Below are 13875 nucleotides of genomic sequence, written 5' to 3' on the forward strand. Positions count from 1 at the left end.
TTTCCATTTGATTCGATTCGATTCGACTATTTTTGATTCGATACGATTCGATTCAATTCAAATATTTTCGATTTGATTTGATTCGATTCGATTCGATTATTTTCTATTCGATTTGATTTGATTCGATTTGATTATTTTCTATTCGATTCCATTCGATTCGATTTTTTTTAATTCGATTCGATTCCATTCTATTCGATTATTTTCGATTCGAATCGATTCAATTTGATTCGATTATTTCGATTTGATTCGGTTTGATTAAATTCAATTCGATTAATTTTGATTCGATTCGATTTGATTCAATTCGATTAGATTATTTTCAATTCAATTTGATTCAATTCTATTTTATTCGACTTGATTCGAATATTTTCTATTCGATTTTATTCGAATGCATTATTTTCAATTCGATTCAATTATTTTCAATTTGTTTCATTTTGATTCGATTTAAATATTTTCGATCGATTTGATTTGATTCGATTATTTTCCATTTGATTCAATTCGATTCGACTATTTTTGATTCGATTCGATTCAATTCAAATATTTTCGATTTGATTCGATTCGATTTGATTCGATTATTTTCGATTCGATTTGATTTGATTCGATATGATTATTTTCTATTCGATTCCATTCGATTCGATTATTTTCAATTCGATTTTATTCCATTCGATTCTATTATTTTCAATTCGATTCCATTCAATTCGATTTGGTTATTTTCGATTCGATTCGATTATTTTTTTATTTGATTCGATTCGATTCATTTATTTTCAATTCGATTTGATTCGATTCGACTATTTTTTATTCGATTCGATTCCATTTGATTCGATTATTTTCAATTTGAATTGATGCAATTCGATTCGATTATTTTTTATTTCATTCGGTTCAATTAAATGGATTCGATTATTTTCTATTCAATTCGACTCGATTCGATTCAACTCGATTCGATTATTTTCAATTCGATTTGATTCGATTCGATTTTATTCGACTCGATTCCAATATTTTCGATTTGATTTTATTCGAATGCATTATTTTCGATTCGATTCGATTATTTTCAATTTGATTCATTTCGATTCGATTCAAATATTTTCGATTGGATTCGATTTGATTTGATTCGATTATTTTCCATTTGATTTGATTCGATTCGACTATTTTTTATTTGATTCGATTCAATTCAAATATTTTCGATTTGATTCGATTTGATTCGATTCGATTATTTTCAATTCGATTCAATACCATTTGATTTGATTATTTTCGATTCGATTCTATTCGATTCAGTTTGATTTGATTCGATTCGATTGGAATATTTTCAATTCAATTCGATTCGATTCAATTCAAATATTTTCAATTCGTATCGATTTGATTTGACTTGATTATTTTCTATTCGATTCGATTCAATTCGATTTGATATTTTCGATTCAATTCGATTCGATTCAATTCCATTAGATTATTTTCCATTCCATTTGATTCGATTCGATTCGAATATTTTCGATTCGATTCGATTCCAATGCATTATTTTTTATTCGATTTGATTATTTTCAATTTTTTTCGTTTCGATTCGATTCAAAATTTTTTATTTGATTCGATTCGATTATATTATTTTCTTTTCGATTCGATTCAATTAGTTTCGATTCAATTATTTTGATTCAATTTGATTCGATTCCATTCCTGTATTTTCGATTCGATTCAATTTGATTTTATTCGATTCTTTTCAATTCGATATGATTCGATTCATTTCAATCATTTTTGTTTCGATTAGATTTGAATCGATTATTTTTCATTCGATTCGATTCAATTTGATTTATTTCTATTCAATTCGATTTGATTAATTTCAAATCAATTCAATTATTTTCAATGCGATTCGATTCGATTCGATTATTTTCGTTTCGATTCGATTCAATTAGTTTCGATTCAATTATTTTGATTCAATTTGATTCGATTCAATTCCATAATTTTCTATTCGATTCTATTCGATTCAATGCGATTTGCTTATTCTCGATTTGATTCAATTCAATTCGATTTGTTTATTCTCAATTCAATTCGATTCCATTCGATTATTTTTGATTTGATTCAATTCGATTATTTTCGATTCAATTATTTTCGATTAGATTCGATTCGATTAGATTATTTTCATTTAGATTCGATTTGATTGGTTTCGTTTCGATTATTTTCAATTCAATTCGATTCCATTCTATTAATTTCTACTCGATTCGATTCCTTTCCATTTTTTTCAATTCACTTCCATTTGATTTGATTTGATTTTTTTGATTCGATTTAGTTCGATTATTTTCAATTCGATGCAATTCGATTCATTTCAAAAATTTTCATTTTGATTCGATTCGATTAGATTATTTTTGATTCGATTCGATTCAATTCGATTTATTTCCATTCGATTCGATTCGATTAATTTCAAATCGATTCGATTATTTTCAAAGCGATTCGATTCGATTTGATTCGATTCCATTATTTTCGATTCAATTTGATTCAATTCGATTATTTTCTAATCGATTCTATTCGATTCGATTATTTTCGATTCAATTCAATTATTTTCGATTTGATTCGATTCGATTAGATTATTTTCGATTCAATTTGATTCGATTCGATTTGAATATTTTCAATTCGATTTTATTCGAATGCATTATTTTCGATATGATTCGATTATTTTCAATTTGATCATTTCGATTCAATTCAAATATTTTCGATTCGATTCAATTTGATTCAATTCGATTATTTTCCATTTGATTCGATTCGACTATTTTTTATTCCATTCGATTCGATTCAATTCAAATATTTTCGATTTGATTCGATTCGATTCAATTCGATTATTTTCGATTCGATTTGATTTGATTCGATTTGATTATTTTTGATTCAATTCCATTCGATTCGATTCAATTATTTTCAATTCAATTCGATTCCATTCGATTCGATTATTTTCGATTCAATTCCATTCAATTTGATTCGATTATTTTCTATTCGATTCGATTATTTTTTTATTTGATTCGATTCGATTCTTTTTGATTTGATTCTTTTCGATTCGACTCGATTCGATTCCATTATTTTCGATTCGATTCGATTCAATTCGATTATTTTCAATTTGATTCGATTCGATTATTTTCAATTTGATTCGACTCAGTTCAATTCGATTTGATTCTTTTCGATTTGATTCAATTCAATTATTTTCGATTTGATTCAATTCTATCGATTTGATTCGTTTATTTTCAATTTGATTCAATTTGATTCGATTATTTTCAATTCAATCAATCAGGGCTTTACATTGGGTCATCTAACGGAGAGTAGAGCTGCACTGCAAACCTTAAAGGAGAGATGCTACTTGAAAGCAGGCCACGAAGTCTGCTTACTTCTGAGTGTGGGGCTGATGTCATGACCGGCCCGCACCTAAACTGCCTGAAAATATAGCTTCTGACATCCTAATGTGTGCTGCGTGGCGGGAGTCTTTTCACAGCCAAGGGGCAAGGTGCCCAAATAGAAAGCTTCTGTCCTAACTCGCTAGAGTTCTTTCCATTGAAATGGCTCTCCTTGAGCAGAGCTACATTGTAACTGTGAAAGGAGAGAGGCTACTTGAAAGCTGGCTACAAGGTCTCTTTAGTTTTGAGAGTTGAGTTGACGGCATGATGCTCCTGCATCCACAAAGCCTGGAGCCCTAACTTCTGGTTTCCTAATGTTGTCTTCATGACAGAAGTTTAGTGAGTGGCAAGTGAATGTTGCAGACCCAGACGACCAGTGTCTCCATCATCAAGAGAATGGTTTCCAGGAAATGGCCTCACTTAGAATGGAGCTACATAGTCATTCCCAAAAAGGACAGGCTTGATGAAACCTGGCTTCAGGACACACTGGCTTCTGAAACAGGAACACATCTGGTGTCCTTGGCAGTTCCACATTGCCTCTCGACGGAGTTTCTAACGCCCTCATTTTACATGATTGTCTGAATCTGCGGGAGAGGCAAGCGGCAAGCTGCCGGCTTGGAAGTTTTGTGTCTCCAGATCCAGCGGAGGGCATTGCATGGAACCTCCTCGCCGATGATCTTGATACACTCCAACTCCACACAGAACTAACTGCATTGAGTGCTGGCACCAGCGCATACTTCTGCGTGAGTGTTGAGCAAAGGGACTAACCCACACTGCATGTGTACTGAGCTTCAAATGCACTCATGTTACATGCCTGTCATAACCTGTGTAAGAGTTAAGTGGCATGGTGTAGGAAAGGAAAGCTTGTTTTCCTACTTCAATTCAGGGCTTTACATTGGACCTTCTAATGGAGAGTAGAGCTGCACTGCAAACCTTAAAGGAGAGATGCTACTTGAAAGCAGGCCACGAAGCCTACTTACTTCTGAGTGTGGGGCTGATGTCATGACCGGCCCGCACCTAAACTGCCTGAAAACATAGCTTCTGACATGCTAATGTGCGCTGCCTGGCAGGAGTTGTTTCACAGCCAAGGGGCAAGGTGCCCAAACAGAAAGCTGTCCTAACTTGCTAGAGTTCTTTCCATTGAAATGGCTCTCCTCGAGCAGAGCTACATTGTAACTGTGAAAGGAGAGAGGCTCCTTGAAAGCTGGCTACATTAGTTTTGAAAGTTGAGTTGATTTCATGACCCTCCTGTATCCACACAGCTTGTAAACTTAGCTTCTAATATCCTAAATTTGGCTGTCTGTCAGAACTTGAGTGAGAGGCAAGTGAATGTTGCAGGCCAATACTACTAGTGTCTCCATGATCAATAGAGTGGTTTCCTAGAAATTGCATTGCTTAAAATGGAGCTACAAGGTCATTCCCACAAATGAGAGGCTAGGTGAACCCTGGCTTCAGGACCCACTGATGTCTCAAACATGAGCACACATGCTGTCCCTTGCAGTTCCACTTTGCTTGTGGATTGAGTTTCTAACACCCTCATTTTAGATGTTTTCAGAATCTGCATGAGCAGCAAGCAGCAAGTTGCCGGATTAGAAAGCTTGTGTCTCCGAGTAAGTGGGGCACTTTCCATGCAACCTCTTCACCTAGAATGGGGCTAGGTTCTTACTCCAATAAGAATGAAGCTCCTTGATTGCTGGCATCATGATATACTTATTTCTGAGATTTTAGCAAAATTCCTTCTTTCACGGTTCCACAGCCCATGCATACTTAGCTTCATACTCCCTTATGTTACATCCCTGTCAGAAGATGTGTGAGAGGCAGGTGGCATGGTGTGGAAAGGAAAGCTTGTTTTCCTACTTCAATACAGTGCTTTGCATTGAAACTTTTTACTGAGGGTAGATCTTTATTGTAAATCTAAGGGAGAGAGGTTACTTGAAAGCTGGCTACAAGGCCTACTTTTTTCTGAGTGTTCAGTTGAGGGCATGACCGTTCCACATTCAGACTGCCTTAGAGTTTGCTTCTAACATCATAATGTTCCATGCCTGACAGAATTTGTGTGAGAGGCAAGTGAAAGTTGCAGGCCCTGATGACTTGTATCTCCATGTTCAATAGAGTGGTTTCCTAGAAATAGCCTTAGAATGGAGCTATATACTAATTCCCACTAATCAGAGGCTAGGTGAAAACTGGCTTCAGGACATACTGACTTCTGAGACTTCAGCACACCTTCTGTCCCTTGCAGATCCACACTGCATATGAATTTAGTTTCTAATACTCTTTTTATTTTATTATTTTTTCTAATACCCTTTTTAGATGCTTGTTAGATGTTGCCTGTGAGGCAAGTGTCAAGCTTCAGACCTGGAAAGCCTGTGTCTCCAAGTTCAATACAGCTTTTGCAATGGAAATTCCTATGGTGAATGGTGTTAGGTTGTAACTCCCGTAGGAGCAAGTATTGTTGTAAGCTGTCTTCAAGGCATAGTTACCTCTGGGAGTCGAGCACAGGTGCTGTCCCTGGCGCTTTCGCACTGCCTGTGGTTACTTTCTAACCTCCAATTTTATTCTTTTTATTATTTGTTATACTTTTGTACACTGTAATTCCTTAACATTTATTTATTTAAGTATTATGTACACTCAGTTTGGAGCTTCATCTCATGACCATGAGATCAAGAGTCATGCACCTGCCAACAGAGCCCCCCAGGAGCCTCAGATTGTATTATTTATTTATTTATTTATTTTACCAGGTATAAGAAATTTATTTATTTTTCTTCCTACTTTATTTTTTAAATTGGAGTTCAATTTGCCACCATATAGCATACCACCCAGTGCTCATCCCATCAAATGTCCCCCTCAGTGCCCATCACCCAGTCACCCCTACCCCCTGCCCACCTCCCTTTCCACCATCCCTTGTTCATTTCCCAGAGTTAGGAATCTCTCATGTTCTGTCTCCCTCTCTGATATTTTCACTCATTTTCTCTCCTTTCCCCTTTATTCCCTTTCACTACTTTTTATATTCCCCAAATGAATGAGACTATATAATGTTTGCCCTTCTCTGATTGACTTATTTCACTAAGTCCAGTTCCATCCATGTCGAAGCAAATGGTGGGTATTTGTCATTTCTAATGACTAATACTCCATTATATACATAGACCACATCTTCTTTATCCATTCATCTTCCAATGGACACCAAGGCTCCTTCCACAGTTTGGCTATTGTGGACATTGCTGCTATAAACATCTGGGTGCAGGTGTCCAGGCGTTTCATTGCATCTGTATCTTTGGGGTAAATCCCCAGCAGTGCAATTGCTGTGGAGTTTAATAAGTTCTTTATAGATCTTGGATATTACTCCTTTATCTGATATGTCATTTGCAACTATCTTGCCCCATTCTGTAGGGTTTTTTTGTTTTGTTGACTTTTTCTTTTGCTGTGCAGAAGCTTTTTATCTTGATGAAGTCTCAATAGTTCATTTTTCCTCTTTTTCCCTTGCCTTCATAGATGTGTCTTGCAAGAAATTGCTGTGGTCAATTCAAAAACGGTGTTGCCTGTGTTCTCCTCTAGGATTTTGATGGATTCTTGTCTCACTTTTAGAACATTCATCCATTTTTTAGTTTTTCTTTGTGTATGGTGTAAGAGAATGGTCTAGTTTCATACTTCTGTGTGTGGCTGTCCAATTTCCCCCACACCATTTATTGAAGAGACTGTCTTTTTCCAGTGGATAGTCTTTCCTGCTTTGTCAAATATTAGTTGACCATAGAGTTGAGGGTCCACTTCTGGATTCTCTATTCTGTTCCATTGATCTATGTGTCTGTTTTTGTGCCAGTACCACACTGTCTTGATAATCACAGGTTTGTGGTGCAGCCTGAAATCCGGCATTGTGATGCCCCCAGCTCTGGTTTTCTTTTTAAAGAAAAAATATTTAAAAAGAAAATATTCCCCTGGCTATTGAGGGTCTTTTTTGATTCAATACAAATCTTAAGATACTTTGTTCCAACTTTCTGAAGAAAGTCCATAGTATTTTGATAGGGATTGCATTAAATGTGTAAATTGCCCTGGGTAGCATTGACATTTTCACAATAGTAATTCTTCTAGTCCATTATTAGCATGGAATATTTTTCCATCTCTTTGTGTCTTCCTCAATTTCTTTCAGAAGTGCTCTGTAGTTTTTAGGGTATAGATCCTTTACCTCTTTGGTTAGGTTTATTCCTAGGTATCTTATGCCTTTAGGTGCAATTGTAAATGGCATTGACTCCTTAATTTCTCTTTCTTCAGTCTCATTGTTAGTGTATAGAAATGCCACTGATTTCTGGGCATTGGTTTTGTATCCTGCCACACTGCTGAATTGCTGTATGAGTTCTAGCAATCTGGAAGTGGAGTCTTTTTGGTTTTCTATGTACAGTATCATGTCATCTGGAAAGAGGGAGAGTTTGACTTCTTCTTTGCCATTTTGAATACCTTTTATTTCTTTTTGTTGCCTGATTGTTGAGGCTAGGACTTCCAGTACTATGTTGAATAGCAGTGGTGAGAGTTGACATACCTGTCATGTTCCTGTTCTTAGGGGAAAGGCTCCCAGTGTTTCCCTATTGAGAATATTTGCTGTGGGCTTTTCGTAGATGGCTTTGAAGATGCTGAGGAATGTTCCCTCTATCCCTACACTCTGAAGAGTTTTGATCAGGAATGGATGCTGTATTTTGTCAAATGCTTTCTCTGCATCTATTGAGAGGATCATATGGTTCTTGTTTTTTCTCTTGTTCATATGATCTATCACATTGATTGCTTTATGAATGTTGAACCAGCCTTGCATCCCAAGGATTAATCCCATTTTGTCATGGTGAATAATCTTCTTAATGTACTATTGGATCCTATTGGCTAGTATCTTGTTGAGAATTTTTGCATCTGTGTTCATCAGGGATATTGGTCTATAATTCTCCTTTTTGGTGGGGTCTTTATCTGTTTTTGGAATTAAGGTGATGCTGGTCTCATAGAATGAGTTTAGAAGTATTCCAATTTAGTAGAATAGGTATGGTTTCTTCTTTAAACGTTTGATAGAATTCCCCTGGGAAGCCATCTGGCCCTGGACTCTTGTGTCTTGGGAGGTTTTTGATGACTGCTTCAATTTCCTCCCTGGTTATTGGCCTGTTCAGGTTTTCTATTTCTTCCTGTTCCAGTTTTGGTAGTTTGTGGCTTTCCAGGAATGCATCCATTTCTTCCAGATTGCCTAATTTATTGGTGTATAGCTGTTCATAATATGTTTTTAAAATCATTTGTATTTCCTTGGTGCTGGTAGTGATCTCTCCTTTCTCATTCATAATTTTATTAATTTGAGTCTTCTCTCTCTTCTTTTTAATAAGGCTGGCTAATGGTTTATCTATCTTTTGAATTCTTTCAAAGAACCAACTCCTGGTTCTGTTGATCTGTTCCACAGTTCTTCTGGTCTCGATTTCGTTGAGTTCTGCTTGAATCTTTATTAACTCTCTTCTTCTGCTGGGTGTAGGATCTATTTTCTGTTTCTTCTCTAGCTCCCTTATGTGCAAGGTTAGCTTTTGTATTTGAGTTCTTTCCATTTTTTGAATGGATGCTTGTATTGCAGTGTATTTCCCCCTTAGGACTGCTTTTGCTGCATCCCAAAGATTTTGAATGGTTGTATCTTTATTCTCATTAGTTTCCATGAATCTTTTTAATTCTTCCTTAATTTCCTGGTTGACCCTTTCATCTTTTAGCAGGATGGTCCTTAACCTCCACGTGTTTGAGGTCCTTCCAAACTTCTTGTTGTGATTTAGTTCTAATTTCAAGGAATTATGGTCTGAGAATATGCAGGGGATGATCCCAATCTTTTGGTATTGGTTCAGACCCGATTTGTGACCCAGTATATGGTCTATTCTGGAGAAAGTTCCATGTGCACTTGAGAAGAATGTGTATTCAGTTGAGTTTGGATGTAAAGTTCTGTAGATATCTGTGAAATCCATCTGGTCAAGTGTATCATTTAAAGCTCTCGTTTCTTTGGAGATGTTGTGCTTAGAAGACCTATCGAGTACAAAAAGCACTAGATTGAAGTCACCAAGCATAAGTGTATTATTATCTAAGTATTTATTCACTTTGGTTATCAATTGATTTATATATTTGGCAGTTCCCACATTCGGGGCATATATATTGAGGATTGTTAAGTCCTCTTGTTGGATAGATCCTTTATGTATGATATAGTGTCCCTCTTCATCTCTTACTACAGTCTTCAGGATAAATTTTAGTTTATCTGATATTAGGATGGCTACCCCTGCTTTCTTTTGAGGACCATTTGAATGGTGAATGGTTCTCCAACCTTTTATTTTCAGGCTGTAGGTGTCCTTTTGTCTAAAATGAGTCTCTTGTAGACAGCAAATAGATGGGTCCTGCTTTTTTATCCAGTCTGAAACCCTGTGCCTTTTGATGGGGTCATTAAGCCCATTCACGTTCAGAGTTACTATTGACAGATATGAGTTTTTTGTCATCATGATATCTATTCAGTCCTTGTTTTTGTGGATTGTTCCACTGAACTTCTTCTTAAAGGGGGATTTTAAGAGTCCCCCTTAAAATTTCTTGCAGAGCTGGACGGAGGTCACATATTCTTTCAGTTCCTGTCTGTCTTGGAAGCTCTTTATCTCTCCTTCCATTTTGAATGAGAGCCTTGCTGGATAAAGTATTCTTGGTTGCATGTTCTTCTCACTTAGGACCCTGAATATATCCTGCCAGCCCTTTCTGGCCTGCCAGGTCTCTGTGGAGAGGTCTGCTGTTACCCTAATACTCCTCCCCATCAAAGTCAGGGACTTTTTGTCTCTTGCTGCTTTAAGGATCTTCTCTGTATCTTTGGAATTTGCAAGCTTCACTATTAAATGTCGAGGTGTTGAACGGTTTTTATTGATTTTAGGGGGGCATCTCTCTATTTCCTGGATCTGAATGCGTGCTTCCCTTTCCAGATTAGGAAAGTTTTCAGCTAGGATTTGTTCAAATACATATTCTGGCCCTCTGTCCCTTTCAGCGCCCTCAGGAACCCCAATTAAACGTAGGTTTTTCTTCCTCAGGCTGTCGTTTATTTCCCTTAATCTATCTTCATGGTCTTTTAATTGTTTGTGTCTTTTTTCCTCAGTTTCCCTCTTTGCCATCAACTTGTCTTCTATGTCACTCACTCGGTCTTCCACCTCGTTAACCCTCGTCGTTAGGACTTCTAGTTTGGATTGCATCTCATTCAATTGATTTTTAATTTCTGCCTGATTGGATCTAAATTCTGCAGTCATGAAGTCTCTTGAGTCCTTTATGGTTTTTTCTAGAGCCACCAGTAGCTGTATAATAGTGCTTCTGAATTGGCTTTCTGACATTGAATTGTAATCCAGATTTTGTAACTCTGTGGGAGAGAAGACTGTTTCTGATTCTTTCTTTTGAGGTGAGGTTTTCCTTTTAGTCATTTTGCTCACTGAAGAGTGGCCAAAAATAAGTTGTATTGGGAAAAGGAGAAAAAGAGAGGAGAGAAAGAAGAAAAGAAAAGAGAAAAAGAAAAAAGAAAAAAGAACAAAGGGAAAAAAGAGAAGAAAAAGAGAAAAAGAAAGGAAAAAAGGGGTGGGGGAAGCAAACAAATCAAAAAGCAAAAAATAAAAAAATTAAAAAACCAAAAACACAGGGGAGTATCTTCTGATTCTGTATACTTTAAGTCCCTTGACTTCCCCTGGAACTTGTCCATCTAGCTGGTCTTCTGGGGGAGGGGCCTGTTGTGCTGATTTTCAGATGTTAGCACTTGGGGGAGCTGCTCTGCCCCCTGCCTGGTGCAGGGCTCAGTGGGGGTTGTTTACCCCGTGAGGCCCCAGAAGGAACAACCCCAGTGGTGGGGCCAGCTCTGCAGCCCTGGAGTCAGCTCCAGCAGTAACTCCGGGACTCTCTGTCTGCAGGGCCTGGAGGCTCCGGGGCGGGGCTGCTGATCTGCTCAGTTCCAGGCAGGAGCATCCTCGCTGTCCTGGGCCCTCCCGGCCTCTGCCTGTCCTGGGGGAGGCCAGATCCTGGGCTGTGTCCCGGCGCCCTGTGCTCCGGGGCCTGCACTGTTGGATTCCCGCTCCCGCTCCGCAGCCCCCTCCACAGAGCCGCCGCCCGAGCCCCTCCGAGCTGCTCCGGGTCCCGCCGTGCGCGCTGCAGCCCTTAGGGAGCTCCGCGCACTCTCCCAGGGCGCAGGTGCCTGTTAGTGTCCCAGGGAGCCCGAGGGCATCCCCGCCCTCCTGGGTCCTGCTCTAACTCCCTGCGGGCCCCTTTCCGCCTGGGAAGGTTGGTGCAGCTCCTGCTCCTCCGGGACGGGGCTCTCCTGTCCTGGGGACACTCGCCCCGGCCTCAGCCCGGCTCCTCGTGGGGCCCCTCCCCCTTGGAGGCCTTTTGTTTCTTTATTTCTTTTTCCCCGTCTTCCTACCTGATAGAAGCGCGAACTCTTCTCACTGTAGCATTCCAGCTGTTCTCTCTTTAAATCTCAGGCCGAATTTGCAGATTTTCAGGATAATTTGAAGGTTTTCTAGGTAATTTGGTGGGGACAGGTGATTTGGGGACCCTACTCTTCCACCATCTTGCCCCTCCTCTCCTAAATCACATTTTTAATTGCAATTTAAATATTGTTGCAACAATAAAAATAACATAATATCCTTTAATATTTTAATATTCTTAATTAATTTAATACTTAATATCCTTATTTTATTAGCCAAGCTTAAACCCTCTTACTTTTAAAAAGTACTTAATTGTCTTAGAAGATGAAATTGTTGCATTAGCTTGCATATTTTATAACATACACGAAGAAAGAATTTACTTATTTTTATTGCCAGAAACCTGATCAGCATTTCAAACCCTATTTGACTCCTGATTTGCCAAAACGACTACATTTTGCCAAAAATGTCAGAATTGATAAAGCTCATCTTTTGGTGGATCGGCAGTAGCTGGCTGTGAGATTTGTGCATATATTTACTTGTCTCCTGATACTTTTAACAACTATCTTTCATTATAAATTATCTTAATTTTATCCTGTTATTATGATCCTGTAATTTTTCCTGATACTAATAATTCCTTGACTTTTTATATGCTACCTAGCACTTCTACATTTGAAACCCCTATTACTAGGGGGCCAATCTTAGATTCCTAAGCCTCACAATATAGAAGAATGGGAAGAAGAAGCTTGGCACTGTTTATAGACCACTGTTTATAGTCCAGAAGCTGTCAATAGCAGCACATTGCTAACCCCCATGGGGTCTTTTTCCAGGGGTAGACAGGATGTAAAGACAGTATCAGTTGTCTTCCAGGCTGGTAGTAAGTAATTGATTAGATGGCTCTTTGAGATCTTTGTCATCTTGATGGTTTTTATGAAAGAGCACCTTTATTGGTTCTAAGGCCAAGCTAACTAGGTATAAACATTATTTCTTTTTTTCTAGTTATAATTCATGTTGATTGTTGAGAATTTGCAAATGATAATTATGTGTAGAGAAAATAAAAACCATTCCAAATCGGCTCATTCCAAATAACCAATTAATTCACTGGTTTCACAAAATCATATTGGTGTTATGGTATGTGCTGGGCCTTGTTCTAGGCATTTGGGATACAGGCAGGATTCTTGTCAAATGAAGAAGACTGATGATAATCCAGCAAACAAATACATACACACTTTCTAGTAGTTTAACTAATGTTTCCTATTTTTATATTTCGTTCCAGTGGGGTTTTTTTTCCTTGTACATAAGTGGCTTTAAATGGAATCAGTATCCTACTGTTTTCTGGCCTTATTTGTATGCTATGTAAAGCTGGAAGATACAGAGGAAAATAGGAATTCAGAGTTTGAAAGATATGTTTCACAAAGAGGAAGCAAAAACAAATGAGGTAGTTGGGCTCTAATATAAGTGTGTGCAAGATGAGGAACTGTGATTTTGGTAGAGCCCATTGTTTGAGATAACCCTGAAACCCAAGCAGTCAGTACCCGGCTGATCCGGAGAGTGTGCATGTTCACCCCTGGCCTCTAGATGGCACTGGCCTCTCTTCTTGGGTTTGGAGTTTCATAGCCCTTCTCTGGAAGGTCCGTGGCTTTACTGTGTGACTCAACATAGCATTCTCTAGAAGAATTAAAAAGACTAAGCTTTACTAATATTAAGTATATAAGGTTTTTAGTAATTTAAGTGCATAATATGTGAACAAATATGTGTATAATATGTGAACATAATATGTGAACAAATATGTCCAAATGTAGGTGAATTACCCAAACATTTACTGTTGAGAGTATGAAATTAAAGAAGTTAGGAGGCCATTAATGCAAAATGAGAAAGTGCCCATCTTATAACATGGCCTATGGGTTATAGAAGGAGAGTCCAGCCACCACAGTACATCTGGGTATCATAATTAATATCTAGTCTCAAATTATAAGCCTTGTATATTTAAAAGCTAGTGGTGAGATGTAAAAAGAACAGCAGACTGAGAGTTCAAGACCCACTTCCACACCCTAACTTATGAGAACTTAAATTCATGTCTTAGGTTTCATTTTCATCATCTGTAA

At 37.8% G+C, this 13875-nt stretch overlaps 1 pseudogene; it reads left to right on the forward strand.

The window, feature by feature from the left end:
* Nucleotides 1-13875, forward strand: part of LOC121477680 — a 69732-nt pseudogene that overhangs the window by 24496 nt on the left and 31361 nt on the right.

The sequence above is a fragment of the Vulpes lagopus genome, chromosome 2, assembly GCF_018345385.1.
Source record: "Vulpes lagopus strain Blue_001 chromosome 2, ASM1834538v1, whole genome shotgun sequence".
Taxonomy (NCBI): domain Eukaryota; kingdom Metazoa; phylum Chordata; class Mammalia; order Carnivora; family Canidae; genus Vulpes; species Vulpes lagopus.